A 6820-nucleotide genomic window follows, 5' to 3' on the forward strand; every position below is an offset into this window, starting at 1 on the left:
AACTAGGCTGAAGAGCAGGGGGACAGCAGCTTGTCTGTTCCCCTTCCCCGATGCCCCAAAGCGGTTCCCTCCCCCATTCCCCAATAAAACCTTTATATATATATATATATATATATATATATATATATATATATATATATATATATATATATTCAGCTACAATCATCTTTCAACCAGTGGCCAAGTAATCTTTGCAACTGTAAAAATGTACATATAATTTCCTGTATCTTGTATGTCATATTCATATCCTGTGAACCACAAGAGGGAGCCCATGTCCAAAAACATACGGAAAGTGACAAACTTATAATCACTATTGATGAGAACACTAGTCCACTGAGCTGTCCCTATAAACTAACAGAGCTAACAGTCCCCTGATCAGCATTCTCTACGCCTTCCCCCAACAGAGGCCAACATTTTCTAAAGACTCTGAGAAAACTTAAGCAGAATCGTTCCAGTGTGAGGGGTGGGGTAGGCTATCTTGGTAGGGAATGATGTGGGTAGAGAAGATTGGGCACACACTTTGGTGCGCCTGGTGGGGTGGCCTGTGTTTGGCTTCCATGTAGCACCTGGGAAGAGAACCAGATTCTGAGGCGCCTGCCCTATAGGGCAATACTCACAACAATGTTTGAGGGGCACCTAAAGGTATTCCTGACCAAAATACCTTATACCAGCTTGTTCTCTCACATGAGATTTTCCTCGTTAGGGAGATTCATTCTCATGCTTAAAATGCACTTACTCTCTAGGTAACAAAAGGAGTCTTTACTTTTCACTATCCTGGGACTGTTTATCAGTTTACCCATGAGGCAATGGGAAAGGAGGGAATGACGGGGTCACATGAAGAATGTGACCTGGGAAAATCCTAGGCACCTGGATGGGCACCCAAGGGAGACGCTACCAATCTCATACTGCCCAGAGTGAGTGAGAAGAATCACACTAGGAGACACTGCTTATAATAGATAATTACAAAAACTGGGATTTGCTCATTTCTGTAGCCTAGAATTCAGTTGCATTAATCTTTAGGTTTGTAACCCATTTTTGGTTGGAAGCTTTGTGAAATACACTTAGGCTTGTCTATTTCGAGACAAATTTTACACATTTTTCATTTCTCCTGATTACTAAAACATGTTTCTCTTACATAAATACTACTCTCGATTACAGAATTATGGACTTCGGTGTTCTTTGTAGGATGCAATTTTCCTCTTAATAAATAGAACTTTTGCGAATCTGTTTATGGATTTGGGTATTCCTTGGTTATAGTAGAGCCCATCTTGCAAACATCTAGCATGTCACGATCCAACCATGGTGTGCAATTCAATATGTAAAATATATATTAAAAACCTGTGCAATGCTAGCTCCACATATATTTCATAGGCATTTATTGAAAGTAAACTGTGAGGGTACCACAATGTGTAAGAACAGTGACATGATTTGCACACAATTCTTGGACAAGAGATATTTCTCTCTGATTTTGATCCACTCCCTACTATATCCCCACAATTTTGTGGGGTTTTTTGGTTTTTTTTGCTAAAGTGAGGGACAGTTATGACTAACACAGCTTATGTCAAACTTGGGAATATCCTATCCTTCTACCTTTTATTTATCCTTGAGTATATAGAACAAAATTATAGGGATGGGACTTTCTCCTCCTAAGAGTAGACAGGTGAAATGAACTTTTTATCCAGGTGATCAAACACATTTAATATGTAGTTTCAGTAATCCTGATACTTACTGTGATGGAAACAGAGTTGTCAGCTAGCTCCTCCTCCTAACCCAATAAAATGAGGCCAACACTGTTATTAAAGATGCCTTGAAGGGAGCTTATGCAGGATTCTCCTGGAGGGAGAAGAAGAAGGATAGGATACACTGGCTTAGTAGAGAATGGTGTTGGGAATGGGGAGAGTCCCCAAGTCTGAGGGAGGCATAGGGTTTGGTGAGGATGATGGGGTGACCTATGCTTTGCTTCTTAAAACTCTTGGGGGAAGTGTCACAGAAGCTTAACCGTGAAACATTATGGCAACCCTCCACCTAAGAACCCTGAACAGAGCAACTGGCTAAAGACTGGAATTGGCCATCAGTGCTGTTCTCTGGTGTGACCTTTGGCCTGACACTGGCATGTCTTAAGCTGTTATGGATGAGGAAGATACCTACATTGCCCTCCTTGCACTGTAGTGGGAAACTCAAAGAAGTCCCAGGATATGAAGAATGTTTAGTAGTAAAAGGATAAGACAGAGAGAGGTAACCACTCATTATTGCAAGCAAAGGCATCCTTTTTTTCAAGAGAGGTATAGTTTTATCGATTTTTATGATTATAAATATATGCTCGTTGCAAAAATTCAGAAAATATACTGTCTGTATCATTTTAATGACATTAGTCAATAAAGACTGATTGATTTCCTTTTTTCACCAATATATATTTTGGACACTTTTCCATGATGGTGAATATCTGTCGCCACAGAGTATTTCCTTGTATAAATATGTCAAACTTACTGCTTATTGGTAGAAATGAAGATTGCTTATTGGGTAGTTCTTTTATATAGATATAGTGATACAATAAACGGAATTTTGCACATTAATTCAATTATTTTCTTAGGATATTTTTCTAAAACTAGAAATGTTGTGTTAAAGATTACATACATTTTTAGAATCTAGATGCATACAGCCAAGTTGTTCTCCAGAAAGTTTAGTACCTATTTATAGCCTCAGCAGCAGAGTATGCACATGGCCTATTTTTCCACATCTTTATTAATTCTGGGCATTATCACTTTTTAAAATCAACAAATTTGTTTCTTACTCAAAACTTTAAGAAACTTTTAAGTCCCAGATACCAATGAAACATATATGTATGTATATGTGTGTATATATATATATATATATATATATACACACATATACATACATATACATATCTATCTATGTATATCAAACATTCAGCAATGTAAGTTTCAATAGATACAGTTCTGAGGCAATAAGCTTTACTTAAGGAAAAAGTGGCAATAATCTATTTGCATAACATCTCATAGACAAAGCAGCTGATAATTATTTAGATGTATTCTGTCGCCATGCATCATTCTGTAATTTAGCTGTGATGTAACTATGACAATATTTATTACTCAGCAATTTGATATTAAGTCACTCCATATTGATTTTTGTAAATACAAAAAACTTTGTCATAATGTGGACCCAGGGAAGGACTCCAAAAACAGAAATGACTATAATTTGTTCTTCCTTTGTTGTACATATGTAGATAAGTAAGTAGATATTTAGGCCAAAGAATTTAATCTGAAAATTATAACTATTAAAGCCCACTTGGATGTCTAGTAAATGCCTTTAAAAATTTCTTCAAATTTGATATAATTACAGTAAAACATGAGTCTAGAATAGTGGCTGGTTCTCTTATTCTTCTCATGAGTAAGTGTGGTCGTTTAAAGAATGTATAGTGATGGAAATTATAGTTAGTGTAAGTCAGAGCAGTGAAAAGCTAGAAAAACTAGATAGATATTAAAGTTTTTGGGACACTTTGTTTCAGTTTAATGAATAGATCAGTTACTTAATGAGCTATTTTAAATGCAGTATAAGCAATCATTTTTCTTTCTCAGTGCCTAAAATAAATAAAACAAGCTACTTTTTTATTGGGATAAAATTCCTGTAACATAAAATTCACCGTTTCAAAGTGTTCAATCCAGTGGCTTTCAGTATATTCACAATGTTGTGCAGTCATCACCACTCTAATTCCAGAACATTTAGATCACCCCAAAAAGAAACGCCATACCTTATTACAGTCATTCCTGACCCCCTCCTTCCTTGATCCCTGGCAACCACTAATCTACTCTTTATCTCTATGCATTTGCCTGTCAGAGCACTTCATATCAATGGAATCATACAGCATGTGACTTTTTAAAAATAACAGCTGTATTGATATATAATTGAAATGCCAGATAATTCACACATTCAAAGTGTACCATTCAATGGTTTTTAATATTTACTCATATGTTCAATCATCATAATAGTCTATTTTAGAAGGTTTTCATCACCCCAAAAAGAAACTGTACCTTTTAGCTATCACCTCCCTATTCCTCCATTCCTCCTAGCCCTAAGCAACCAATAATCTACTTTCTGTCTCTATAGATTTGCTTATTCTGGAAATTTCAGATAAATTAAATTATACTATATGTGGTCTTTTGTAACTAGTTTTTGTCAGCAACATGTTATTACCTGACTTATTTTGTTATAGCCATTCTATTAATGGTAGGTGTGAAGTGGTATCTTGTGGTTTTGATGTACATTTCCCTGATGACTATGTTGAGTATGTTTTCATGTGCTTATTGGCCATTTATATACAGTAAAACCTTGGATTGCGAGTAACTTGGTTGGCAAGTGTTCCACAAGATGAGCAAACATTTCTATAAGGTTGGTGCAAACATAATAAGGTTTGTGCCATTACAAGTAATGGCAAAAACCGCAGTTACTTTTGCACCGACCTAATAATACATTTTAACTTGGTAAACAAGTGATGTATTGCAATACGAGTAGTTTGTTTCTGGAATGAATTATGCTCGCAAACTGAGGTATTACTGTATCTTTGGAGAAATGTCTGTTCAGATCATTTGCTAATTTTTAAAATTAGGGCATATGTCTTTATATTGAGTGTTAAGAGTTCTTTATATATTCAAGGTGTAAGTCCCTAATCAGAAATATGATTTGCAAATATATTCTCCCAGTTTGTGGGTCACCTCTTCACTTTCTTGATAGTGTTATTTGAAGCATGATACTAGAAGACTTAATTTTGATGAAATCCAGTTTATCTATTTTTTTCTTTTGTTGCTCATGCTTTTGGTGTCATATCTAAGTAACTACAGCCAAATCTGAGGTCATGGAGAATTACTGCTGTTTTCTTCTAACAGTATTATAGTTTAAGCTCTTATACGTAGGTCTATTTTGAGAAAATGTTTGTTTGTGATTCATTCTTTTGCATGTGGATGTCTAGTTGTGCCAGCACCAGTTGTTGGAAACACTGTTGTCTTCCCCATTGAATGGTCTTGGCATTCTTGTTAAATTTTAATTAACCATAAATGTATAGATTTATTTCTGGAATCTCAACCCTATCCCATTGTTCTATATTTTTATTCTTATGCCAGCACCATACTGTCCTGATTGCTATTGCTTTGTAGTATGTTTTTAAATTGGAAAGTGTCAGTTCTCCAACTTTGTTCTTCTTTTTCAAGATTGTTTTTTCTATTCTGGGTCCCTTAAAATTTCGTATGAATTTTAAAATCAGCTTGTCCATTTCATTAAAAAACAAAACAAAACACAGTTAGAATTTTGGTAGGGATTGAATTGAATCCATTGATCAATTTGGGGAGTACAAAACCAAACTTTCAAACAAATTTTCTTCTAGCTTAATAGGTTGTGGTAGACAACAAAGACAGTCATTATTCCTTTCTCCATATCTATGGAGGGATGCTATGATTTTTGAGCTCCTCCCATCAAATAGTGGTGTCTGTTTCCCATCCCTAGAATCGAAGCTAGCCTTGTGACTTACTTTAACCAAAAAGAATGAGGCAAGAGTGACACTGTGCTAGTTCTAAGCTTAAGCTTAAAGATGCCTTGCACACTTTTCATTCTACTTCCATGTGAACAAGCCCAGACTAGCCTGCTGGAGAATGAGAGACCACATGGAGCAGAGACAAACCACCTCAGCTGTGGTTGTCCCAGACCAGCCAGCTCCCAACCAACCTAGAAGGTACCACAGATATGACAGGCAACCCAGCTGAGGTCACTGAAGCCTGGCCTAAACTAGCAGAACTGACAAATATATCCAAACACTCAAGAGCAACTTTCTTAAAAGGTTATTTTCATACACTAAGTTATGGGATGCTTTTTTATGTGGTAATAACTATTACAAAGACAAACTAAAAAAATAAAATGTCCACAAAATGTATCCTTTTTATGAAGGAATAAAATATGGTATGTGTATACAATAGAATGTTATTCAGCCTTAAAAATAATGAAGTTCTGGTACACGCTACAACATGAATGAACCTTGAAAACGTTATTCTTAGTGAGACAAACCTGACACAAAAGAACAAACATTGTGTGATTTTTCTTATATGAGGTACCTAGAATAGGCAAATTCATAGAAACAGGAAGTATAATAGAGATTACCAGGTGCTGGGGAGTTATTGTTTAATGAGTAGAGACTTTATATGTGGGAAGATGAAAAAGTTCTGGAAAGAGATAGTGGTGACGGTTCCATAATATGGTGGGTATACTTAATGTCACTGGGTTGTACACTTAAAAATGGTTAAAGCCATAAATTTTAGGTTATGTATATTTTCCCATAATTTAAAAAATATGTCCTCTTTGACTGAATTTTTAAATGCCTAGTCAACACATTCATTTGGACGAACTTACCAGAGTCCCTGGGCAATAAAAACCCACTTTAACACATTCACCTTTGGAGCAGCTCTGTGAATTCTCCTGACTGGCCCCATTCCTGCTTCTGGCTGTTTGCCACTTTATGGTGCCACTCAGCTCCTGACTCAAGACTTCAACTTTCACTCCTTGGACTTGATAACGGGATTCCACTTCTTGGGTTTGGCCCTTGGTATTTCCCAGCACAAGACTCAAACTCTGCCGATGATCCTTCGTATTTCCGACACTACTGGAGACCACCTTGCTCCCCCACCTGCTTCCTCCAACCCCATCTGAACCTCGAGATGCCCTGGGTAGGCTTTTCAGATAAAATAGTTGAGATATTTGAGATCCATTTATACTAAAAATTATTTGTCTGACGTTCAAATTTAACTAGATGTTCTGTATT

This window comes from Hipposideros armiger, unplaced genomic scaffold (assembly GCF_001890085.2).
Source record: "Hipposideros armiger isolate ML-2016 unplaced genomic scaffold, ASM189008v1 scaffold_109, whole genome shotgun sequence".
Lineage (NCBI taxonomy): Eukaryota > Metazoa > Chordata > Mammalia > Chiroptera > Hipposideridae > Hipposideros > Hipposideros armiger.